This window comes from Podarcis gaigeae (assembly GCF_964106915.1).
Source record: "Podarcis gaigeae genome assembly, chromosome: 1".
Lineage (NCBI taxonomy): Eukaryota > Metazoa > Chordata > Lepidosauria > Squamata > Lacertidae > Podarcis > Podarcis gaigeae.
The window spans coordinates 7056300-7083666 of NC_139678.1; the positions used below are offsets into that span (position 1 = coordinate 7056300).

At 46.1% G+C, this 27367-nt stretch overlaps 1 protein-coding gene across 2 annotated transcripts in view; it reads right to left on the bottom strand.

The window, feature by feature from the left end:
* TMEM260 (transmembrane protein 260) overlaps nucleotides 1-27367 on the bottom strand; it is a 412749-nt gene that overhangs the window by 319515 nt on the left and 65867 nt on the right. The window contains exon 17 of one of the 2 annotated variants that reach the window (XR_014563092.1): nucleotides 25940-27283. The exons of the other annotated variant lie outside the window; for it this stretch is intronic. The gene's annotated coding sequence lies outside the window, so the exon portion shown is untranslated. Of the gene's footprint in view, nucleotides 1-25939; nucleotides 27284-27367 lie in introns of those variants that run through there. 2 annotated transcript variants of the gene reach the window in all.

Consider the following 27367-nt stretch of genomic DNA (forward strand, 5'->3'; position numbering starts at 1 on the left):
ATTCATAAATCAGTTTAGGGGAAATAAGCATTAGATAATCCTCAGGGCTAGCTGGCTGAATTGGTCCTACTTGGGCCAGCGAGGAGGCCAGGGGAGAATTAGCTGTGGGGTCTCAGAGCGGGTGATCTTCATAAAAGGGGGAGGGGGAGGGAAGAAAAGGGAAATAAAAGATCAGGCTGAATTCAAATTAAAGGCCAAGCGGAATAGCTCTGTCTTACAGGCCTGACGGAAGGAGGTTAAATCCTGCGGGGCCCTGGTCTCATGGGACAGAGCATTCCACCAGGTCGGAGCCATCACTGAAAAGGCCCTGGCCCTGCTGGAGGATAGTCTGACTTCCTTAGGGCCCGGGACCTCTAAACTATGGTTATTCATGGACCTTAAGGTCTTCTGTGGGGCATATATATCAGACTTGGACCAGGCAGCGCTTCATATAGAGAACTGTCCTCAGTAAAGAGGAATATAGGACAATCCTGCAGATGCACAGAAAAATCACCCTAACCACCATCCCCGTCACATCAGTTTGGCTTCATTCTGCCACAATAAAACCAACCAAGAGACTAAACATTAGGGCTGTGTCCCAGATATGGCCGGATCCTGCACTCAGGGGCGGATTTGGGTAATATTTCATAACATGGCACCCTGCATGGCAAGGCAAAAAATTAGGTCTTATCAGTTATGGATCTTCTCAATGTTTCACCCCCTCAGCTTGGCACCCCCCGTGTGGCAGAACCGCCCGCACTGACCTAAATCATGCACTGCATTTTCAGATCAACTCAGGATTTGACCAGATCAGGTTAAGGCAGGCCCAGATCCCCCTGGGTCAGATTGTGTCCAATCTGGTGCCCTCCATATATTCTTGAACTATAACTCCCATCAATCCCAGTCATTGGGCATCTTGGCTGCAGATGATGGGAATGGGATACTTACAGCATCTAGAAGACACCAGTATTGCCGATTGTGGCCAATGCAGTATGCATAAACAAATCGAAAGACTTACTGCTGCATTTTGTTGATTCTGGCTTCCGTTACCCACCCCAAGCCTTTGGGGGGTGGGAGGGCTACCAATCTAAACAAATAAATCCTGAGCCACCTAAGCCTATGTGGAACGATGGCCTCTTTATGAATATCTGGAAAGCGACCAAGTCCTTTCCGTTGCGGCTACTTCTGCAAATAAATAATAATTAGAAAAGAGATTGAATTTCTGCCGCGAGCACCTTCGCAGTACACGCAAGAAAGAGAATACCTGAATAGTTTAAGCAATAACACACAAGATGGGCTTCGTTTTACAGTTTTGCCGCCACCACAGGGGCTGCTAATCTGAAATGATTTTATCCGGAGGAAAATGGGGTTTACCAATGGCTTTGGCCAAGAGCCCGCGATAGCAAATGCCACTCCTCTGGATGGCGGAACAACAAAAGGGGCGGTGGAATTAACTGCCCAAGTGTGTTTTTGTTCTCTTCCATCAACACATTTCCCGTGTTGTCCCTTTTTTCAGAGGGAAAATTATATAAAACAAAGAAAACACTCTAAAGGAGCTCTTCGTGTTCAAGCTACTTATTTGTTGGGCATGCGGCGGCATCGTCAAAGTGATGTTTTCTTTTTTCCAAACCTTTGTGCTTTTCTCCTCTGGTTCAGCGCAGGTAGAGCTTTCCTGCTCACTGAGTCAGAAAACTGGGTAATCAAACCTGGAGTCCTGCCCTGAAGCACTAACCAATACCTGATACTTTAAGCACATTCGTTTCCCAATAACAGCGCCCAGTGATGAGGTCTCTCACTGGGAGCATCGGTTTACCCCCTGAAGCAAAGGGGCTTGATTGCCTTCATTATCGGACTTTGGCGAACTGCAAAAACATTGTTGCTGGCCACCAATGAACCCAGCCCTGCTTTCAAGCCAAATCATCCTCGTTTTGTCTTGAAAGCTGAGTTGTATTGGCTTTCGAGGTGGAGATAACAGACACTCAAATGGGCAGCATCGTGCAATGAACTTTTTTAAGAAAATGTTTATTTTGTGGGCGAGGGAGGATTAGCTGTGCTGGAATTCTAAATGGATATTCAACTTGTACGTTGCATCATTAAATATATATACCGTATTTTTCGCCCTATAGGACGCACTTTTTCCCCGCCACCCCGCTATTCCCGGACCTGGTCTGGAGGCTGGCGGGGGGGAGAAGCAAGCTTGCTTCTCCCCATCGGCAGCCCCACAAGCTCGGGGGACAGCGGGGCAAGCCACTGCCCCACGGAGGCTAGAGAGGCTGTCCCTGAAGGCAGAATCGGGGGAAGGAGCGCTCCGTCTTCTAGCTTGGGGATGGCTGAGCAAACCTGGGGGGAAATAAAAGTTTTTTTCCTTGATTTTCCCCCCCAAAAAACTAGGTGCGTCCTATGGGCCGGTGTGTCCTATAGGGCGAAAAATACGGTATATCAACCCACCCTATTCCCTTTATGACATCAAAGCTGGGGGGGGGGGGAGAAACTACTTTGGAAAGAGAGCATCATGCCCAATACTTTTTCTTCTTCTTTTTTTTTGGCTGTGGTGATCTTTGTTTTCGTGTGTGAGTGGGGTGGGTGGGTGTTTTGGATCAGGTTAGCCATATTGATTTGTATGCTGTTTGTGGATTATTGTCATTGTCTTGTTGGGCTGTGTATGTGATAAAGGGGAGGCATCTTCTTCTGTTTGTCCCCATGTCAGTTTCAGTTTATTGGTTACCGTATTTTTTGCACCATAACACTCACTTTTTTCCTCCTAGAAAGTAAGGGGAAATGTATGTGCGTGTTATGGAGGGAATGCCTGCGGGTGGCGGGGGGGGGGGATCTGCTGCAGTCGTGAGCAGAGGATCCATGGTTCCCCTTCCATCCCTCCTCCGTGGTTACAAAGCATGGATCCACATGGATCCTCGGGATTTTTGCATTGGGCTACTCCAAACTCACTGTCAGATCACATGTCTGTGGCCACAGCATGAACCACAAAAATCATATATCCACTATTTTGTTTAGAATATTTTTTTTCTTGTTTTCCTCCTCTAAGAACTACGTGCGTGTTATGGTCGGGTGCGTGTTATAGAGCAAAAAATACGGCAATTTTTCTAGGGCTGTTTCCCATGCTATTTGGTACCATTGGTCCATGCTTACTCCTGACAGGTCTCTCCAGTGTCTGGTTATGGTGTTTCTGGCTGCTGAAAGTAGGTGGGTTATGAGTTCTTTGTGGTGTAAATGGGCATTGTTGTCTTGGAAGATGCTTAGCAGGGCCAATACTGGGGTGATGTCTAATACTTGCTTAGTTATTTTACATATTTCTCGTGTGGCTATTGTCCAGAATAGTTGGATTTTGGGGCACTCCCACCACATGTGGAGGTATGTGCCTGTGGAGGTGCACCCTCCTGCATTTTGGTGAGGTTCCTGGGTGTTTTAGCGCTAGTTTTCTTGGTGTTAGGTACCACCTGTAGGTGAGTTTCAGAGTGAGTTCTTTTCTTTTCATTGATATGGATTTAAAGGGGGGGGTTAGACCACATTCTGGTCCATTGAGTGGGGTTAATCTCATAGCCTATGTCATTCTCCCATTGTTTTTTGATTGCGTCTAGGGGGTTTATGGGATTTTGGAGTAGTATTTTGTATATTGCGGATACCGTCCCTTTACCATTTCCCTTTGTTGTTAGGAGGTTTTTGAAGGTTGTCAGGGGCTTACACAGAGATGTGCTTGGGACAAAGTAGGCTTTGAAATGCTAATATTTAAGAGTTGGTATGTACAGGCAACAATAGGCTGCATCAATAGGAGTCTAGCATCTAGATCAAGGGAAGTAATAGTGCTATTGTATTCTGCTCTGGTCAGACCTCACCTGGAGTACTGTGTCCAGTTCTGGGCACCACAGTTCAAGAAGGACACTGACAAACTGGAACGTGTCCAGAGGAGGGCAACCAAAATGGTCACAGGCCTGGAAACGATGCCTTATGAGGAACGGCTAAGGGGGCTGGGCATGTTTAGCCTGGAGAAGAGGAGGTTAAGGGGTGATATGATAGCCATGTTCAAATATATAAAAGGATGTCACATAGAGGAGGGAGAAAGGTTGTTTTTCTGCTGCTCCAGAGAAGCGGACACGGAGCAATGGATCCAAACTACAAGAAAGAAGATTCCACCTAAACATTAGGAAGAACTTCCTGACAGTAAGAGCTGTTCGACAGTGGAATTTGCTGCCAAGGAGTGTGGTGGAGTCTCCTTCTTTGGAGGTCTTTAAGCAGAGGCTTGACAACCATATGTCAGGAGTGCTCTGATGGTGTTTCCTGCTTGGCAGGGGGTTGGACCCGATGGCCCTTGTGGTCTCTTCCAACTCTATGATTCTATGATTCTATGATTCTAACAGCCTCCACATGGTAGCACCTGACACCACCCTCCTTCTTTTTAAAAATATTTTTATTAGTTTTTTAACATATCATTTTCAAGAATAATTAAACATACTTTTATATCTTATACAATTTTTCCCATATAATTTTTTATTGGTTTTCCATTGATTATACATATATACAGTCTAGATTACATAAGTTGCATATAACATAGCTGTTACAAGAATCATATATATAGTACACAGTTATTTTGGGCTCCGCCGAGCCTCGGACGTCCCTTCACTTCGTTGGTAAGTATCAGATAATTTCTAAAGTTACGTGTTTTATCTCCTTTACATATTTGCCAAACACTGTAAATGTAATGTAATGTAAACCTGTGTAAAAAAGAATGTTATATCAAACAGTGTAATGAGAAGGATGAGAAGGGTTGTGTCGATGAGTACTTTTACTATGGAAATATTTTTTTCTTTTTTATTTCTTTGTTTCTTATCTTTGCTACTTCTTTCTTTATTTATTTTTTAATAATTTTTTCTATTTTATATAGTTTTCTTTTTAAAAACCTATTAAGAGATAGTACATAATGTTTGTATAGACATGCAATTTTTTTAATCAATAAAGAATATTAATAATAATAAAAGAAATCTCCAGACATCTCACAGAATTACAGAATCGCAGAGTTGCGAGGGAGCCCCAAGAGTCATCTAGTCTGACCCTCTCCAATGCAGGAATCTCAGCTAAAGCATCCATGACAGATGGCCATCCAACCTCTGCTTAAAAACCTCCAAGGAAGGAGAACTTCTCTAGTGCAACTTCTGTGCATCACAGTCGCTTCTGAGGGGAATGTCCTTCTGAGGCCCTCCTTCGTTTGCCTCCTCCTCAAGAGGTCCAGAACATGAAGACACAAGAACGGGGCCTTCTCTGCAGTGGCTCCCTATCTGTGGAATGCTCTCCCCAGGGAAGTTCGCCTTGTGCCTTCATTATACACCTTTAGGTGCCAGGCAAAAAGGTTCCTTTTTAACCAGGCCTTTGGTTGATCTTATTGACATCCAACACCCTTTTAGAATGTGGCTTTGGGGGGGAAGGTTATTGGGTTATTGCTTTTGGTTTGATTTTATATGTTGTGGTCTTGTTGTCAACCACCCTGAGACCTCCGGGTATAGGGTGGTGTATAAGTTGAATAAATAATAATAATAATAATAATAATAATAATAATAATAATGTGAAAAGTCGGTGGAAGAAGATTGGAAAAAAATTAAAGTTTATTTACAGAAATATTGCAAAATTAAGGAATGTTAGAAGGTTGTTGAAATGAAGTAATGTGGTTTTAGCAGAAATGATATAAAGGATTAGGTTAAAATTGATTTATTAATTGGTGAAAGACAACAATTACAGTATATTAAGATAAATTATTAGGATAAAAACAAAGCTGGAAAGGATTTGCTGAAACATCTAATGGAACTAGAATACAAAAAAGGGAGGTGTGAGGAAGTCAAGGAAATAAGTAAAGGAAAGAAAGCTATGCAAGGGTTTGATCTGGTTTATTTTAATTGTTTGTATTTTTTATGTCTTTTTTATTTTTATTTTTTATTGTCTCTCTTTGTAATCTTTAAAATTTGAATAAATACTATTTTAAAAAAAGAAATAATAATAATAATAGAGGCAATGCTCACCTCACACAAGAGAGTGATTAAAAGCTGCTGAACTTAGCAGTTGGTCTCTGAATAGCAAGGAAAAGTTCTGGTGGCTAAACTACAAAAATCGCAGGAGTGACGTCATATGGACACTGGGATCAGTTCCTTGGGATGCAGGTCTAGGAGGCTGTCTTAGCAGATCACAAGCTTAACTCGAGTCAACAGTGTGATGCAGCAGTAAAAGAAAGCTAATGCTCTTCTAGGCAGCATCAACAGAAGTGTCCCCATCAAGGGAAGTAATAGTACCACTGTATTCTGCTACGCGGGTGGCGCTGTGGTCTAAACCACAGAGCCTAGGGCTTGCCGATCAGAAGGTAGGTGGTTCGAATCCCCATGACGGGGTGAGCTCCCATTGCTCGGTCCCTGCTCCTGCCAACCTAGCAGTTTGAAAGCACGTCAAAGTGCAAGTAGATAAATAGGTACCACTCTGGTGGGAAGGTAAACGGTGTTTCTGTGTGCTGCTCTGGTTCGCCAGAAGCGGCTTAGTCATGCTGGCCACACGACCTGGAAGCTGTACGCCGGCTCCCTCGGCCAATAAAGCGAGATGAGCGCCGCAACCCCAGAGTCAGTCACGACTGGACCTAATGGTCAGGGGTCCCTTTACCTTTTATCAGTTCCTTGATAAGTGAGTTGAGAAAGTCCATCTGTCAAGAATGAGGAAATGGCCTTTGCCATTTTGGTTGCCCACTGCGCCCTGGGGCTATAATTTGCCAAGCAATTTCCCTTGAACATCTGCCAATGCTCTGTGTGGTAAGCAATAGTTAGCCAGCTAGGGATGTTCAACCATACTAGCACATCCCAGTCTACGAGAGGAGCATTTTCCTCCTCCTCCTCTTCTCTTTCAGTGCTCCTCGCATCTAAAATGAGCTTCTGGTAAATCCTGTCAACTCAACACCTGACAAAAGCGCTTCGACGTCAGATGTAAAGAATGGCCACCTACGGCTTAATGTCTGGCTTTAGAAAATACAACTGAAAGAGAGAGAGAGAGAGAGAGAGAGAGAGAGAGAGAGAGAGAGTCAGAGCGGGGATGGGGCGGGGGAGAGACTATCAAACCACTCCCGAACGTTGCAAACAATGAGTCCTTTTGTCTTCCTCAAGCCCAGTTAAGTCAACCGAGTGGAAATGCTACTTCCATCCGTAATCGACAAATGAAATTAAAGTTGTTGAAAGATGCCTGTGAAACCAGGAAGGCCTCGCTTCTTGCTGAGAGCAGAAGAAAAGCTGAAACCCACCAAATATTTTAGCAGCTTTATTAAATTTCCAATTATATCTGGGATCGTTGCTAAGCGCATGCTTGCAGATGCACCGCGAGCATGAGACACACAGGTTGGCTCGCAGGAGGGAGATTTAGAGGTTTAAAGGTTTCTTCGGCGCAAAGAAAAAGAAAAAGAGAAAGGAGTGTTAATGAAGGAGGCTTGACAATCCGTGACGTTTGTGCGGAGCCAAGGAAGTCAGAGCGGCGTTTCCATGCGGTTACAGGCAGAGATCCCAGGTCCCCAGCAGCAGAAGGAGATGACAGAACTGGAAGGGACATTGCAGTCTGCAGCAGGAGGGAGTCACATACCGTATTTTTCGCTCTATAAGACTCACTTTTTCCCTCCTAAAAAGTAAGGGGAAATGTGTGTGCGTCTTATGGAGCGAAAGCAGTCTGCGCAGCTATCCCAGAAGCCAGAACAACAAGAGGGATTGCTGCTTTCGCTGCACAGCGATCCCTCTTGCTGTTCTGGCTTCTGAAATTCAGAATATTTTTTTCTTGTTTTCCTCCTCCAAAAACTATGTGCGTCTTATGATCTGGTGCATCTTATAGAGCAAAAAATACGGTATATACTAGCCAAGCAAGATGCCCTTTAGCTATCTTTGGCCCCAAGGTCTGCCTGCAATCTCCTTTCAACCAAGAAGGGGAGAATGAATAATAATAATAATAATAATAATAATAATAATAATAATAATAATAATAATAATTTATACCCCACCCATCTGGCTGAGTTTCTCCACCTCTCTGGGCGGATCCCAATCGAGTGTTAAAAACAATACCGCATTAAATATTAGAAACTTCCCTAAACAGGACTGCCTTCAGATATCTTTTAAAGAGAAGATAGCTGCTTATTTCCTTCACATCTGAAGGGAGGGCATTCCACAGGGCGGGCGCCACTACCGAGAAGGCCCTCTGCCTGGTTCCCTGTAACTTCACTTATCGCAATGAAGGAACCGCCAGAAGGCCCTCGGCGCTGGATCTCAGTGTCCGGGCTGAACGATGGGGGTGGAGACGCTCCTTCAGGTATACTAGACCGAGGCCATTTAGGGCTTTAAAGGTCAGCACTGACACTTTGAATTGTGCTCGGAAATGTACTGGGAGCCAACGCAGATCTCTCAGGACCGGTGTTATGTGGTCCCACATGGCAAATGTTATCTCTTAAGCAGTGAATCTTCAGAGCGCTGGCTTATTCTCATGAAAAACTGGGTTGGAGTTGGTTTGGGGCAGGTGGGACAGAGGACTGAGATGAAAAGGGGAAAGCAGATTCTTTATGCACAAAAGTGGAAGGAAGAAGAAGTTTCCACTGAAGAAGAATGGATAAACAAAGAATTGGCAAAGTTAGAGAACCTAAATGATGATAATTTTGTGGAAGGGTGGAAAGATCCTGGTTTCACAGGCATCTTTTAACAACTTTAATTTCATCTGTCGATTAAGGATGGAAGTAGCATTTCCACTCGGTTGACTCCCTGGGCTTGAGGAAGACAAAAGGACTCATTCGGATGACTTAAAGAAATAACAGTATGATGAATTCGCAAGCAGGATTTGAACTATGAGCAGCAGAAGGAATTAGAGATTATTGTAATGGTGTAAGAGACAGAGGGATACGGGTGGTGCTCTTGGGCTTGCGATTCAGAAGGTGCAAGTAGATAAATAGGTACCATTCCAGTGGGAAGGTAAAAGGTGTTTTTCCGTGCGCTGCTCTGGTTCACCAGAAGCAGCTTAGTTAGTCATGCTGGCCCCGTGACCCGGAAGCTGTACGCCGGCTCCCTTGGCCAATAAAGTGAGATGAGCGCCGCAACCCCAGAGTTGGCCACGACTGGACCTAATGGTCACAGGTCCCTTTACCTTTACCTTTAAGAGACAGAAGATAGGGTGCAGCAAAGGGGAAGACATGAAAAAAATACCATGGAAAGCGGGGTGGAAAGTCACCAAAACGAAAGAAAAAGTTGTTGAGGATTGGAGTGTATATGTGAAACTTCTGAAATTTAATAAAATATAACTAAAAAGAGAAAGGGACACAGGTGGCACTGTGGGTTAAACCACAGAGCCTAGGACTTGCCGATCAGAAGGTCAGCGGTTCGAATCCCCGCGACGGAGTGAGCTCCCGTTGCTCGGTCCCTGCTCCTGCCAACCTAGCAGTTCAAAAGCACAAAAGTGCAAGTAGATAAATAGGTACTGCTCCGGCGGGAAGGTAAATGGCGTTTCCGTGCACTGCTCTGGTTCGCCAGAAGCGGCTTAGTCATTCTGGCCACATGACCCGAAAGCTGTACACCGGCTCCCTCGGCCAGTAAAGCGAGATGAGCACCTCTACCCTAGAGTTGGCCACGACTGGACCTAATGGTCTGGAGTCCCTTTACCTTTACCTAAAAAGAGAAAGAAAAACAAATTCCTCTCTACATTTGTTGAGAGGTGGTTTTCTCACCAAGGCATGTCGTTTGCAGAGGACCACTGCATCTTACATCCCAATTGCCCTTCTGTTGCTAGAAAAACTGTCCTGTGAGCATCACTGCCACATTTGGAGAAGGCCTGTGACATCAGCGCCTTGACATCAATGGAACCCCCTTCATTCTTTGTCCATGCAAGGTTTTTTGTTTGTTTGTTTGTTTGTTTGCTGTTATCTGACAGGGAGCCTGCATTTCCAAAATTCCAAAATTCAAAATTCAAAAAATTCCAAAAGTTGGCATTCCTGCCTCCACCTGCCTCAGATTTCTATGAAGGAACTGTTGTCAAGGCTGGATCCAAACATCTAGCTTTTTGAGGCCAAGGAGAAGATTGTACCCACTTGTCAATGTTTTTTTGTGTTGAATATATGCTATATGGTAATTGATGGACCTAATAGGTATCTAAAGCCATTTGCACATGTTGCCATGCAACCAGTCCATGCAGAATGTAGGCACCCTTTATATAGAAATGAGCAAACCAGTGATATTTGAGGGAGCAGGCTAGCAGGCGGGGCCCATGACTTACATGGACTGTCTCGCCAGAGTGGTGCATGCGCTAGTTATCTCCTGCTTGGACTACTCCAATGCGCTCTACATGAGGCTAACTTTCAAGGTGACCCGGAAACTACAACTAATCCAGAGTGCGGCAGCTAGACTGGTGACTGGGAGCAGCCACCAAGACCACATAACACAGGTCCTGAAAGACCTACATTGACTCCCAGTACGTTTCCGAGCGCAATTCAAAGTGTTGGTGCTGACCTTTAAAGCCCTAAACGGCCTTGGTTCAGGATACCTGAAGGAGCGTCTCCACCCCCATCGTTCTGCCCGGACACTGAGGTCCAGCGCCGAAGGCCTTCTGGCGGTTCCCTCACTGCGAGAAGCAAAGCTACAGGGAACCAGGCAGAGGGCATTCTTGGTAGTGGCGCCCGCCCTGTGGAACGCCCTTCCAGCAGATGTCAAAGAGATAAACAACTACCTGACATTTAGAAGACATCTGAAGGCAGCCGTGTTTCAGGGAAGTTTTTAATGTGTGACATTTTGATGTATTTTTAATCTTTGTTGGAAGCCGCCGAGTGTGGCTGGGGAAACCCAGCCAGATGGGTGGGGTACAAATAATATTTTTTATTATTATTATTATTATTATTATTATTATTATTATTATTATTACATCATAGGAGCCTACACAACACCAAACATTTTGCTGTATATAGGTTTTATTTTATTTGTTTTTTATCTTATATTTTGGAAATGTACATCCAGTTTTTTCCCCTTTAGATTTTTTGGGGGGGCCCAAGAGAGTGGGGCCCTGAGCTATAGCTTGTTTAGCTTATAGCTTGTTTAGCTTATATAGGACATAGGACATAGCCATGGGGGCTTGTAGCTATTGGTAGCCCTGTCCAGAAGGAGCCATCGCAGGTAAGAGAAACTGACTGCTCTGGCAGTCCAGGTTGACTTCAGCACTGCTGGACAGGACAGCATCCCCACCAGCACAACTGAGGGCAGCAGGGAGAGGACACACAAAGATCTGCTTCTCAGCAGGATCATTGCAGAGGCGGCAGAGGCTGTTGCCATTTCCCCAAAGCCACCCCAGCTGCCTCGCTCTGCTTAATGCAGGGGTTTAAGTTTAAGAAGAAGAAGAAGAAGAGTTTGGATTTGATATCCTGCCTTTCACCCCCTTTAAGGAGTCTCAAAGCAGCTAACATTCTCCTTTCCCTTCCTCCCTCACAACAAACACTCTGTGAGGTGAGTGGGGCTGAGAGACTTCAGAGAAGTGTGACTGGCCCAAGGTCACCCAGCAGCTGCATGTGGAGGAGCGGAGACGCAAACCCGGTTCACCAGATTACGAGTCTACCGCTCTTAACCACGACACCACACTGGCTCTTAAACCAATACTTATACAACAGACACTGCTATTTAGAATCTATTGGACTCCCTTAAAAAGGTAAAGGGGGACACAGGTGGCGCTGTGGGTTAAACCACAGAGCCTCGGACTTGCCGATCAGAAGGTCAGCGGTTTGAATCCCCACAATGGGGTGAGCTCCCGTTGCTTGGTTCCTGCTCCTGCCAACCTAGCAGTTCAAAAGCACGTCAAAGTGCAAGTGGATAAATAGGTACCACTCCAGCGGGAAGGTAAACAGCTTTCCGTACGCTGCTCTGGTTTCGCCAGTAGCCGCTTAGTCATGCTGGCCACATGACCTGGAAGCTGTACGCCGGCTCCCTCGGCCAATAAAGTGAGATGAGCACCGCAACCCCAGAGTCGTTTGTGACTAGACCTAATGATTAGGGGTCCTTTACCTTTTAAGGGACCCCTGACCATTAGGTCCAGTCACGGCTGACTCTGGGGTTGCGGCGCTCATCTCGCTTTACTGGCCAAGGGAGCTGACGTTTGTCCACAGACAGTTTATCCGGGTCATGTGGCTAGCATGACTAAACCACTTCTGGCGAAACCAGAGCAGCGCACAGAAATGCTGTTTACCTTCCCGCCAGAGCGGTACCTATTTATCTACTTGCACTTTGACATGCTTTCGAACTGCTAGGTTGGCAGAAGCTGGGACCAAGCAATGGGAGCTCACCCTGTAGCGGGGATTCGAACCGCTGACCTTCTGATCGGCAAGCCCTAGGCTCTGTGGTTTAGATCACAGCGCCACCCGTGTAAAGTGTATAAAAAAGGTGTATAAGGGTTGTATAAAAAGGTACTATCTGGTGTAGCCCTTTGTCGGAGTTGTAATATGGACAATGCTTCTTGCAAACATGTTTTTACTGTGTACTGTGTACTGCTCTTGAACTATATACCCATTGTATGGAAATTGACAGCGGGGCAGTGAAAATGGATTCTATGTGCTGAGACTGAAACTGATGAATTGGAAGAATAGAGAGATGATTCCCCTTCATTGATGGCTTGACAAGTTGTCAACACTGGCAACAGCTTATAAATACAGACTTACTATGGATAAATCCAATGATATTTGGAAAGTACACAGAATATATTAGGTTATTGGCAATTATATGTGCATTATTAGGATAATCAGAATATACACATGTAGGGTAAGGGGGGAATCCCCCCCCTTGTCATTCTCACTCATTTTTTTTTCATTCTTTCGTTCTCTCTCTCCCACCCCCACCCCTTTTTATGAATGGAATTCTCTTAATGAAATACTAATACTTAATGCAGCGGTGACGAACCTCATTCCTAGCAGCTGAATTCAGCCTCCTGGGCCTCTCAGCCTGGACCCTTGGACTCTCCCCTGCCAAACCCCTTCTCCACAGGCCACAACAACCCTGTAACGTAGGTCAGGTTAGGATGTGGCCGTTGTTGGTCCTCCCTGGTCTTTCAACAACTTTAGATACTCCTCCTGGATTGGGAATTCAAGGCAAATAGTTTGATTGATTGTCTCACGGTTTATTCATCATCATCATCAAACCTTTTATTGGCATCACATACAAACATCTATAGCAAATCAATACAGAATTCCTGCCTTCCCAGTGACACAAAACATTTGTGAAATGAAAGAGGCAAAGCAGTCTAACACGAACTCATGGTTTATTGGCTGCAGACTTGTGGGAATGTTCAGGGGTGCAGGAGAGGATATATTGACTAATTATATCCTTATCCAACTTGTGCTAACAAGTTCCCAAAATATCAGCAGAGTTTATAGACATTCCCCTTTAAGTTCGCAACGGTAACGTTTGCACAGGTTCGCTAGAACCTCTATAATAATTACTCTGGTAATTTCCCCTTTGTTCCCTCTTAAAATACAAGACACGACACAGTCTTTATAAAAGTATAAAAGAGTTTACTCACGTTCTGTTCACAATATGATCCCAGAAGGCTTAAAAAAGGTAAAATACATTTAGAATCTATCTCGTAGCAAGATAGTCCTTATCTCCTCTCTTGGCTGGGAGCCAAGAGAGCATCCTTAGATGTTTCCTCATCGAAGGAAGATGGCACAGAGAGAGAGATGGCTGCCTGCCCTGTGCTTTTATCATTTACCTGCACAGGTGAGGCCACACCTACCTCTGGTCACATGCGGAGGAAGTCCGTCCCCAGGAAGTTTACCTACTTCTAGACAGACATCCCTCCCCATGTTCTACCATGTACACTCTAGGAATGTTGTCATTGACTGCTCCCATGTTTACATCCCACAAGACTATGGTTAAGCTGTGGTCCGAAGCCATGGTTTGTGGCTGGCTGAGGAACCTTTGGTTTGTTCCCACAATGTCTTGGCATTCTGGGCAAGCCCAGGGTCCTTTGTGAATGATCCCAAACTCAAATCTCACTTCCGTCACGAACTCGGCAGGTAGCCTTAGTGTTCTGTACTGAGTTGAATAGGATCCAAATGCAGCAGTCTGATTGGTCCTAGAACAATAGGATCCAAAACACAGCAGTCTGATTGGTCCTAGAACAATGCAGCAGTATGATTGGTCCGCAGGAGCCACCCAGTCCAGCTCCAGGTGGAAGTGAATCCGCAACCTGATTGGCCTACAGGAGAATTCAGGAATTAGCCAATCCCATGCGGCCCATTGTGTAAAAGCAGATATTTTGAGGAAACTTTCATTCCTCACTACTATGGGCTGAATAAAGAGCATGAAATCCACACTCGACTCTGAGTATATTTCACTTAAGTTAGCCTTTGTTATCTCTCAGCCTCAGTTATCCCTATCCCATCTGTAACATGGGGATAATAAGAAACACGTAATTTCTTTCAAAAGAACTGAAAGTGGTACTTTGCATGAATGTACACTGCAATCTTGCTGTGGCTTTCAGGAAAGTAGAAATCGCTGGTTTTTGAATTGCACAAAACTTTGACTAAATAGAAGCAAAAATAAAATGAGTGCCACACTGCAAGCAAGAACATTTCTTTGAAAACGCCTTCAGCATTAAAGGGGAGAAGCTATCTCCAGGCTAATACGGACTGACCTTACAGGGCTATTGTGTCATTCTTGTCTCAGTCTTCAGGCAATGCAGATGAACAAACTAAACAGCTGTATTCTAAAGAGACAGTGAGGTGCAGTGGTTAGGGTGTCAGGTTAGGCCTTGGACCCTTGGACCTACAGAACTGCCTCTCCTGGTATGTCCCATGGAGGACCTTATGGTCTTCAAATAAAAACATCTTGGAGGTCCCGGGCCACAGAGAGGTTAGGCTGGCCTCAACCAGAGCCAGAGCTTTTTCAGTAGTGGCCCCAATCTGGTGGAACGCTCTGCCACAAGGGACTAGGGCCCTATGGGACTTGACATCTTTCTGCAGGGCCTGCAAGACAGAGCTGTTCCACCAGGCCTTTGGCCAAGGCACAGCCTGACCCCCTCCTTCTGTAATCCTCATAGTACTGTAGCCCAATGGTTGCCATTAATTTGATTCTGAATTGATTTTAGAATGTATTTCAATTAATTGACTGTGATTTTATGTAAATTCTGCTATTTTTACTGTTGTTAGCCGCTCTGAGCCCAGCTTTGGCTGGGGAGGACGGGATATAAATAATTTATTATTATTATTGTTATTGTTATTATTATTATGGTTCAGATTCACACTCAGCCCTGTTGCTCGTTACGCTGAGCTTGGGCCAGTCACAACATCCCACCCTAACCCACCTCACAGGGTTGTTGTGAGGATAAAATGGGGAGTGGAAGAACCCTGTACACGGCACCCTTGTCTCCTTGGACCTGGGAGACCAGGGTTCGAAACCCTACTCAGCCACAAAGGACTGACCTTGGCTAGTTGCGCTCACTCAGCCCAACCTATCCCACACAATCATTGTGTGGATCAAATGAAGAGGGGGAGACCCATGTATTTCACCTTGGAAGAAGAAAGAAGAAGAAGAAGAAGAAGAAGAAGAAGAAGAAGAAGAAGAAGAAGAAGAAGAAGAAGAGTAGTAGTAGTAGTAGTAGTAGTTTGGATTTGTTATCCCGCTTTATCACTACCCGAAGGAGTCTCAACGCGGCTAACATTCTCCTTTCCCTTCCTCCCCCACAACAAACACTCTGTGAGGTGAGTGGGGCTGAGAGACTGCAGAGAAGTGTGACTGGCCCAAGGTCACCCAGCAGCTGCATGTGGAGGAGCGGAGAAGCGAACCCGGTTCACCAGATTACGAGTCTACCGCTCTTAACCACTACACCACTCTGGCGAAAGGAGGAGAAAGGTGGCATATCATATCACAGAATCCTAGTTGGAAGGGACCCCAAGGGTCATCAAGTCCCACCCCCTGCAATGCAGAAATCCTGCCCACAGCTGTCTCTGGGTGGGCTTGAACCACCAACCTTCTGCTTAATAGCCAGATGCACTGACCCACTGAGCAGAAAAACTTTCTGATAGTAAGAGTTGGAGGGTAGGACTCGAACCCATGGCTTCAAGTTACAGGAAAGGAGATTCCAGCAAAACTTCAGGAATAGCTTTCTGACAGTAAGAGCTGTTTGACAGTGGAAGAGTCTCCCATGAGAGGTGGTGGACTCTCTTTCCTTGGAGGTTTCTAAGCAGAGGTTGGAGGGCCACCTGTCATGGCTGCTTTAGCTGAAATTCCTGCATTGCAGCGGGTTGGACTAGATGACCCCTGAGGTCCTTTGCAACTCTACGATTCTTTGAACCGTGATGGGCTGGAGGACAGCAACCATTAAATAGAACAGCAACAATTAAAATAAAAGAAATAATAACTTGGAGAAAAGCAGGTGGAATAACTGCAGTCATAAATAAATGCATAAAATCTAAATGCCAAGTTTCATTGCGCATATATCTAGTTGGGTCAGGGCCGGATTTAGGTCTGATGAGGCCCTAAGCTACTGAAGGTATTGGGGTCTTTGATATGTCCAGCTGTCCTTTGTCAACAACAAATTGTCGCTTTTGTGTGTGTTGAATATATGCTATATGGTAATTTATGGACCTAATACAGTGATGGCCAAACTTGGCCTTCCAGCTGTTTTGGGACTACAATTCCCATCATCCCTGACCACTGGTCCCGTTAGCCAGGGATGATGGGAATTGTAGTCCCAAAACAGCTGGAGGGTGAAGTTTGGCCATCACTGGCCTAATAGTTATGTATCTAAAGCCATTTGCACTTGTTGCCATGCGAACAGTCCATGCAGACTGTAGGCACCCTATATATAGAAAGGAGCAAACCAGTGATATTTTAGGGAGCAGGCTAGCAGGCGGGGACCTTGACTTACATCATAGGAGCCTAGGAAAAGGTAAAGGGACCCCTGACCATTAGGTCCAGTCATGGCCGACTCTGGGGTTGTGGCACTCATCTCGCTTTATTGGCCGAGGGAGCCGGCGTACAGCTTCTGGGTCATGTGGCCAGCATGATTACGCCGCTTCTGGAGAACCAGAGCAGCGCACGGAAACGCCGTTTACCTTCCCGCTGGAGCGGTACCTATTTATCTACTTGCATTTTGAAGTGCTTTCAAACTGCTAGGTTGGCAGGAGCAGGGACCGAGCAACGGGAGCTCACCCCGTCATGGGGATTCGAACCGCCAACCTTCTGATCAGCAAGTCCTAGGCTCTGTGGTTTAACCCACAGCGCCACCCGTGTCCCTTCATTGGAGCCTACACAACACCCAAAACACTGTTGCTGTATGTAGGTTTTATTTTGTTTGGTTTTTTATCTTATATTATGGAAATGTACATCCAGTTTTTTCCCTTTAAATTTTTTGGGAGCCCCTAAGAGAGTGGGGCCTTAAGCTTTAGCTTGTTTTAGCTTATGCGTAAATCCAGCACTGAGTTGGGTATTTGATAAAAACCAAGGAACTACCCTGAGAGTCCCATGGACTGCAAGAAGAACAAACCTGTCCATTCTGAAGGAAATCAGCCCTGAGTGCTCACTGGAAGGACAGATCCTGAAGCTGAGGCGCCAATACTTTGGCAACCTCATGAGAAGAGAAGACTCCCTGGAAAAGACCCTGATGTTGGGAAAGATGGAGGGCACAAGGAGAAGGGGACGACAGAGGATGAGATGGTGGGACAGTGTTCTCGAAGCTACCAGCCTGAGTTCGACCAAACTGCGGGAGGCAGTGGGAGACAGGAGTGCCTGGCGTGCTCTGGTCCAGGGGGTCACGAAGAGTCGGACACGACTAAACGACTAAACAACAACAACAACAAAGGAACTACTGGCATGTCTTTCTGTGTGTATTGACATTTCTGCTTCCCGTCTCCTCCCTGGGTCTTTAAAAGGTGGCATATTTCCTTTCCCCCCTTCTTACCATTAGAAAAAGAAAGAGAAAAGTCAGGCGAAGAAGAAGAGGAAGGAGATGCAAGGGGTCGTTCTAGTGTGACAATTAAATCCAACCATTTAGCAACTTGCATCTGTAAACAGAGAACAGCGCGCCTTCAAAGGCGTCTGCAGCGTGCTGGCGAGGAGAAGGGAAGTTTTAAATCTGACGCCCGCATTCTGAAACACATTCCAAAATGTAAATACGCACACGCAAGCATGCGGCTACATATTTTGAAGGAAACAATTGCAAGGCTGCCTCTGTCAAAGATGCCCCCCCCTTCTTCTTTTTTTTGCAAACGGAGAGAGATGCTCCCCAGGTCTTCTCTGGCCTGCCCTCTGCTGGAGAGAAGCCACAAACGCAGGCCACGCTGCCTCCAATTAAAATTTGGCAGCTTCCGCTCGCATCTGCTTTAGGAATCCAAAGCGTGAAATTTGGAGTAGCAGGTTTAATATTTGATCCAGCCAAATAAATTTTGCTACAAGGACTTACCTATGGTAGGGGTTTTTTTGTGGGGGGCGGACGAGGGGGGGAGTTATTATTCTTGGTTCTCTGCTGTTTTTTTTGTTTTTTTGCTTTTTTGTTCCCTTGCCACCCAGCCTGTCCAAACTCAAAAAAAAAAAAAAAATCTGTCACCAAAGTAAATACGTGGCAGGCATAATTTCATGGCTGTGCAAAAATTTGTTTAATTTCCGATCCGGTACAAATAATTACTTAGCATAATACCACTTAAAATGTGGGCTCTTATCAGGAAACCGCTGATGGCACATTAGGGGGGAAAAGAGAAAAGAAACAAAAAATATATAACTTGAGAAATAATTATGGTATCTTGGCAGGGTTTGGGGGGGGTGAGATTTGCACTGATCTCCTACAGCGAGGGTCAGCCTGACAGCGGTAATATGCAGCTAGCACGGCGGCCCAGGTTTGATCAAAACATTCTTGGAGTCATAGAATTGTAGATAGTTGGAAGGGACCCCCAAAGGCCATTTAGTCCAACCCTCTGCAGTGCAGGGATCACAGCTAGGTGGCCATCCAGTTTCTGTTTAGGAAACTCCAGCGGAGGAGAGTCCACCACCTTCCGAGGTGATCCGTTCCACTGTCAAACTGCTCTTGCTGTCAGAAAGATCTTCCTAATCTCTTTTCTTGTCATTTGAATCCTTTCATTCAGGTCCTTCTCTCTGCAGCAGTTGAAAACAAGCTTGCTCCATCCCCCGTGTTCTTCAGATATTTGAAGACAGCTATCACAGCTCCTCTTCTCCAGGCTAAACATACCCAGCTCCCTCGACCATTCCTCATAAGGCTTGGTTTCCTTCCCTTGATCATCCTGGTCGCCCTCCTCTGCACATGTTCCAGCTTGTCAACATCCTTCTTAAATTGTGGCACCCCAAACTGGACACACCATTCCTTTTTTAAAAAAATAAATTTTTATTAAATTTTACAGAAATATCTCCAATCAAACAATTTCCCAAATAACATATTTTCAATTTTTGGACTTCCCTCAGCTTCTCTGACAATCATCCGTATTTAGGTTTTGGCGATGCATTCCTCAAATTTAGTATCGCCTTTTAAAAATACCTTTATAACCTTATTTGCATTCTTGCAATATTCCTTATTTTTTCACAAAGCTTCTTTAAAACCCACTAGCGTTGTTTGCTCATCACATACACTCTTCAAATACTCTGAAAAATTTTCCCAGTCCTCAATGAACTTGTGATCTCGTTGAAATTTGATTTTCCCGGTTAACTTGTCCAGTTCTGCATAGTTCGTTAGCTTCATTCTCCATTCCTCCAGAGTCGGTAGTTCTTCCTGCTTTCATTTTTGGGCCATTATGGACACACCATTCCAGGTGTGGTCTGACCAAGGCAGAATAAAAAGGTAAAGGGACCCCTGACCGTTAGGTCCAGTCACGGACGACTCTGGGGTTGCGGCGCTCATCTCACTCTATAGGCCGAGGGAGCCGGCGTTTGTCTGCAGACTGCTTCTGGGGCATGTGGCCAGCATGACTAAGCCGCTTCTGGCGAACCAGAGCAGCGCACAGAAATGCCGTTTACCTTCTCGTCAGAGCGGTACCTATTTATCTACTTGCATTTTGACGTGCTTTCGAACTGCTAGGTTGGCAGGAGTAGGGACCGAGCAACGGGAGCTCACTCCATCGAGGGGATTCGAACCACCGACCTTCTGATCGGCAAGCCCTAGGCTCTGTGGTTTAGACCACAGTGCCACCCGCGTGGCAGAATAGAGTGGTACTATTACTCCCCTTGATGGGGACACTTCTGTTGATGCTCCCTAGAAGAGCATTAGCTTTCTTTTGCTGCTGCATCACACTGTTGACTCGAGTTAAGCTTGTGATCTGCTAAGACACCCTCCTATATCCTTTTTCACATTGTGTTCAACCCACATCTAATGGTCTCCAGCTATTGAGCATTTGCCTGGTTGCTCTTTGAGCACGTGGTTGCTCACTGCTTTGAGCCATGGGGAAGATATTGGGTAGGATCCAGACAAAGGCTGCAATCCTAGGCCCATTTACTGTGGAGGAAGCCCTATTGAATTGAATAAAGCTTACTTCTGAGTAGAATCGCACTGTACGTTGCTTCCACTGAGGTCCCACTGAAATCAATGGGGACTGAGGTTGATTCACGACTGACTTGTCCCACTGTTGTAAAAAGTCCGTAGTTCAAGAAAGTTTGGGTCTAGCTCATGGCAAATGGATAAATGCTACAGTCTAAAGAGCCCTGTGGGAAAAGACTGTAGCTGCCAGTCAGTCTACTTTGATGTTGCATAAATTTCTCCAAGCAGATATTATTTCCAGGTCCTGCTATTCAAGATCTTTCCACCTGGAGACACTGGGGAACAAACCAGTGATCTCCTCCATGTTGGCTGGTACCCAGGGGGAACTGGTAGGGCAGGAGGCAGGGAGCCCAACAGCAGGGGGCGCCAGAGCCAATGGCAGGCTGAGTCAGCTATTTCTAGCTTTGCCCCCATCCGTGTCATGGACTGGTTGGGTGTAGAGGAATGGTGGGAGGAACCAGCTGAAGAACCCAAAAGGAAAGATGGCTCAGCGTGGTGGTGGGACAATGATGAACGGTCAGAAGGAGAAGACTGGGAAGAGGAGGAGTCAGAAGCAGAGGATGTAACAGGGCTTAGTGAGCAAGGAGAATCCATGGCAGAGAGAAGTTCAGAATCAGAGGCAGAAGCTGAAGCAGGAGAGGAGGGAAGCCAAGAGGCAGAGATGAGTCAGGCTGTTGAAGAGGCACAGGTGTCTCCCCCTCCTGCTGTGACAGGCTCCCCGTCCCCGGTCTCCCCAGGACCAGAAGAGGCATGAAGAGAGCAGAGAAACGTCAGAGAAGTCTCAGATTGCTTGGGTAGGACCAGGTGGAGCAGGAGGTTTAGGCAGTGGACCTTTAGTTTTGGCAACTGCTTCATAGGGTCAAGACCTGAGTTGCAGCGTTGATTAGGCCTGACACTCCTGTGCAGATCTTGATTTGGTAATGAAGGATCTCTACCCACTGGATAAAGGAAGCTGCCTTATAAGAGTTGGCCCTTTTCCTTTTTGACATTGCCCAACCAAGTACATAAGAAGAACCTGCTGCCTATCAGATGTCAACCAGGTGCTCGTGGGAAGCTCTTAAGTTGGAGCTGAACGCAACAGCCCTCTCCCCTCCCTCCTATTTCTAGCAACTGGTATTCAGTCTTGTCCAGTCTCAGATAGTGCTGGCAGAACATATACATTGTGGCTGCCAGCCAGTGCTGGCCTCATTCTCCTCCAAGGATCTTCTCCTCTTCTAAAGTCATCCAAGTTGGTGACCATTCCATAGTCATGGTGAGTCTTCCAACATTTAGCTTCCCTGGATTCCCCCTGTTCTGATATTAGAGACAGGAAGAACAACTTTTCTCCGTTCACTTTTCCTACATACAATGAATAATTTTACACACCTCTGTCACATTGCGTTGATTTAGCAGGAGGCAGGTGTTAACCTTTCTCCTAAGGCATCCTTTAATCTATCAAGCAGCCTGCTTTTCAAATGCTGTCGCTGGAGATTTTACTTTGGCTCAATAAGCAGTTGAGAAATATCTTAACTAGAAAGATCAGTGAGGATTTAAGTGCAAATACTTTTTACACACACACACACACACACACACACACACACACACTTACGATCTAGATGCCAGAATTGTGACTGTACTGTCATAATTATGTACGCTAAGGATCAACTATTAAGACATTGTGTGAATTATATTGTATATTTATACTCTCAATGTAAAATAGTTTTGAAACATTTGAAAATAGTGTTTTATACGGCAGGCCCCTTATATTGTCTAATTAGTTTAACAAGATAATAAAGTTGATGAGACTTTTTTACGTAGATGTTTACATTATATACTATGTTTTAGAATAGTATTCTATTACAAAGAAAAATGAGCAAAATAATCTAACAGCTTGCCCAGTGGTGAGCTTATATGCTGAAAATTGAAAAATGTGACAACAGTACTTTTACGTAGAGCAGATTTTCACAGCATCCTGAAAAATCACAGAGATTGGTGGTTCTTAATTGTACTTGAAAAAAGCGCAAGACATTTTGTCAGGAGGGAAATGAACATACTTCTCTTGGTGCCAGATTTATTTGTGTTCTATTTCCATAAAAGAAGGGCACCCATTTTTATCTTCTGAAGCAATATTGGGTGCTAAAATGGCCACCCCAGCATGCTTACTCGCGAGCAGGTCTGCCCAAACTCCTTGGGACTGAGCAACTGTGAAGGCTGTGGAGCAGCACTGCTGCCTTTTAAAAGTAGGTGCCTTTAAAGGCGAACAAACGGTTGCTTAACTTCGCATTTTTTCAATATTTTTTTTACCAAGTACTAAGCAAGCTCTCTCTCTCTCTCTCTCTCTCTCTCTCTCTCTCTCTCTCTCTCTTTTTCTTTCTCTCCCTCCCTCCCTCCGATAATGCTTTTGTAGACAAGAGCGAAGGGGTGGGGAAGAGGAACGACTTGTGATTTCTTCTTGGCCCCTTCCCATGGAGAAGTTACTTTCAAGTCAGCGAAAGTCCTTAGCCTATGATTAAAAGTCTTTGCCAATTAGCGCTCGACAACTCCTATTCATCCCCTCCCGGTTCAAGATGAGTAGGAGACTAATAAGGCCGTGTGATAAAAGGGCAAAAGGCACCGAGACAGCCAAAAAAAGGTCTTAATGAGCCCTCCTTCGTTTATTTGTCCCCCTAACAGCTGAACTGTTGCGCCCATTGATGCTGTTCAAAAGGCCGTGCTCTGAGCCCGGCAGGCTCCAGTGGGCATCTTCAAACCGCCGGAGAAAGGGAGCGCAGGATTGTCTCCCTTGGTGTCACGCCAAGACCAATAAAGCCCTGGCCGATCAGTCAACGAAACTCCAGCCCCCACCATTAGCCCCACTGCCACCACCCTCTCCCAGCCCGCCCCCTCCCCTCTCATCCATCTCCCTTTGAGATTTATTTCCTGGCTGCAGCGGACAAGGAGGCAGATGGAGGGTTTGGGGGGATTGTGCAGTAGTCAAGACCTCGTCAACGGCTGTCACAGGAACCCTTGTTGCAGAGCAAACTTGGTGACGGGCACCTCTTGGTCTCAAGAAAAAAAAGAGCTCCCCATCCCATCATACAAGCCCAACTCCCTGCTCTCAACGGCTTATGACATCACAAAGGACACTCCAAAACAGGGGCCCGCAATGGCATCCTGTAGCACTTTTAAAAGAGAATTAGTGGTTTTAATTATGGCCGTCGTCTGAAAGGGAGCCCAGCGGAGTTCACCAGGAGGCCTTTTTGATCAAGGGCCTTGGCTAGAACAATGGTGCGGAACTGTGACTATTCCTCGTACGGAGGAATAGTTGGGGTGGGGTGGGGGTGCAGGGGCTCTCTCCCCCCTCCGCCCCTGAATAGCTCGCCAGTGATCTTTGAATGCCAAGCGAGCTCCTAAAACCTTCCCTCTTCATTAAGCGGACATTTCTATACAGGGGCCTGCGTAAGTGCTCTGGAGTCTAGCAGCTACACAATTGGAGCAGGGTGCAGGGGGGCCGAGAATCCCTACAGATTCTGGCTACTACTTACCCAAGTGCTGAAGGGCCCTGAGTGACTTAATTCATTAAAACAGGTTGCTATTAATTAACTGTCATAATCAAATAAAGAGCCATTATTTGCATTTCTTAACGCCGTTCCCTTTTAGTCCGCAAGCGAGGAGGCGGTGCGTGGAGTGGGGGGAGATTCTTTTAACAAAAAATAAAATAAAATTAGGGGGGAGGGTTTAAGAAAAACCTAGCACACGCACACAAGAGAGAGAGAGAGAGAGAAAGAGGGTGAAAAGAAAAACACTCTCCCCCTATTCGCTTTCCACAAATTCTCCTTTTCAACATGTGAGCAGCAGGACCGGCAGCTAATTACAAGGACCAGATCTGCAAAAGGAACAAACAGGGGAGGCAAAACGCAAATAGGAAAGTAATTAGGAAAATGCAGAAATGTGTTTACTTGGCAACCGGTTTGTGCAACTGAGACGAAGGGAACAAGGACGGCCCCTGGTTGTTTGAGAAACTCGGGGAGGCCGGTGGCCCCAGGAGGACTGCCGGAATTAAACTTCTGCCCATTGGCTTCCTTCGAGCACCGCGGCCGCTGCAAGGAATGAGGAGGCCTCACTCTGGACGCGCTGGGTGGATGTTTGGTGGCAAGCAGAGCTTTGCTTTCCAGAGGGCAACCAGGGTCGGGCAATCAGTTCGGTAACGAAATAAGGGTTGGGGTTACTGGGAGACTCAGGCACCTGGTGACATTCTACAGGGAACCAGACAGAGGGTCTTCTCGGTAGTGGCACCTGCCTTGCAGAACACCCTTCTGTCAGATGTCAAACAGATAAACAACTACAGTGGTACCTTGGGTTACAGATGCTCCAGGCTGCGTTTTTTCGGGTTATGGGCTGCCGAAACCCAGAAATACCGGAACAGGTTACTTCCGGGTTTCAGCGGTCGCGCATGCACAGAAGCGCTAAATCGTGCTTTGCGCATACACGCCGAATCGCAACCTGTGCGTGTGCAGACGTACCGCTGCGGGTTGCGAACACTGCGGGTTGCGAATGTGGATCACGCTTGCAACCCGAGCGTCCACTGTATTTGACTTTTAGGAGACATCTGAAGGCAGCCCTGTTCAAGGAAGTTTTTAATGGCTGGTGTTTTAATGTGGTTTTAATATTTTGTTGGGAGCTGCCCAGAGTGGCTGGGGCAACCGAGTCATAAGGGGGGGGGGCATATTATTATTATTATTATTTGTAATGGTTGTAAGGGGGTTACTTGTGCGTAAGTTGCCTTCAGTTTTAGTTATATTGCCTAGCCAACCATGCTTTGGCTGACAGCTCACACTCCGTGGCCGGTCAGTCACTTGCAGAATCCGTCAGTGGGCGTTTCTTGAACCTTTTCCGGCATAAGAGCTGTTTGACGCCAAGTCTCCTCCTACTTTCCCTGCGCGGAACTCGTCTGTGCAAGTAAGGGGAAGGCAGGAGCGTGTCAGCGCTCTCCCCACTAGTCTCTGGTGAAGGGTCTTGGAGACCTGTCTCCAATTCCTCCATCTCCCTCTCTTCTCTACTGGTGTTACGCTGAATTCCTTCCCCCCTGCTGGTCCCCTCTCCGGCATCGCTCTGGAGCACTGCCTCCGCCTCCCTGACATCATCATCATCATCATTATTATTATTAAGAACCCTGTTTCAAGAGACTCTGGCCCTTTCCCTGCAGGCAGTGTTTTGGGAGCAGGACACTTTGCCCCAAGCATGGAGTTTCCAGGTGTGGGAAAGAGGGTGAGGGGCTGTTCAGGTGGTCCTTTTGTCCTTGCACCAGAATTGTCCCTGGACTCCCAACTCGCATCAGCTCCAGCATGCATGGGCAACAGGCAGGGACAAAGATGGCGGTCATTCCTATTCTGGTCGATGCTATGGATAAACAACCTGACTGTTTGCAGGCACTGCAACTGTCTATTCACTCTAAGCGATTTTGCAGCGGCAAGAGGATGCTACAAAACAGGCAGGAAAACAGGGTAATTTATCTGTTTATTCGATGAACGATAGTGCACACACAGGTTAAGAAAAACACCTCCCAGAGCAGCTAACACAATGAAAAACGAAAACAAAATGGCAATATACACATAAAAAAGGAAATGTAGAGGAGCATTAGAAAATTGCCCTTCCAAAAGAATGAGGGAGGTGTTCACAGTGAGATCCAGCACCTCTTTTTCTGGAAAAATAGCACCGGGTTCAACTAATTCTAGTTTTTGTCTCCATCCTCCTCCCTGCTGAGTTCTACAAGGGCAACTCTGAGATTAAGGAGGAGGAAGCTAGCAGGCACTGGAGACGGATGTAAGAGACAAGTCAGGCAGCTTGGGGATGTTTAAGAGTCAAAAACAGCACCCTGAATTAGCCCACTTACCCACCAACCCAAAAGAGATGGGGACAGCTGTCTTAAAACAGCCGAAATGCACCCAGTCCCAGCTAGCAACCTAGCGGGTGCGTTTTGTACTAACCACAGTTTCCAAACTCAACCACAGCTCCACATTCAGTGCATTATGAGCATATGAAGCTGCCTTATACAGAGTTAGATTATTTGTTCATCTAGCCCAGTATTGCCTTCTCTGGCTGGCAGTAGCCATCACCATAAGGATAATGAATTTTGTATTGATGGTGAGTAATCCTGATTGAAGACCGAAGGCCAAAATTCACAGGAACATATAAGCTGCTTTATACCATGCCAGGCCAATGGTCCATATAGTTCAGTATTGTCTGCACTGACTGGCAGTAGCTCTACAGGGTTTCAGGCAGGGGGCATTCCCAGCCCAACCGACAGATGCTGGGGATTAAACCCGGGACCTTTTGCATGCAAAGTGGACGCTCAACCGCTAGATTTATGGTCCCACCCCTTTGGATAATTACAACAATCCTGGGATGCCACCAGAAAATTTGTAACTTTTGTTCAGAGGCTGCAAATGGCGCACGGAAAGGAGTGCTGTGCCGATGAGGCTGCTGGGCTCTCCAAATAACGGGCTGGATTTAGTAGCCCGCAAGAGACTCCGTTGAAAGTTTGCATCAACTCGTTTGCAGGGGACTTATTTGGCAATGAGCTCGGCCCCTCTGATTGCTCCTGATCTGGCCGAGGGGTATTGGCACATCTTCCCGTCAAGTCTCTCCTTCACTTCACTTGTCAATGCATTTTCCTGTTGCCTTTCTGACTGCCAAAAGGCTGTTCCTTTATGAAAGTGGATTTGTTGCACTTGGACCGCAGAACACTTCCACCCGTTTTAAACGCATGCCCTTGAATTTGTGCACAAACTACTGAGAGCATTGGACGACTAAAGGTTTCAGTAAGGTAAAGGTAAAGGGACCCCTGACCATTAGGTCCAGTCGTGGCCGACTCCGGGGTTGCAGCGCTTATCTCGCTCTATAGGATGAGGGAGCTGGCATACAGCTT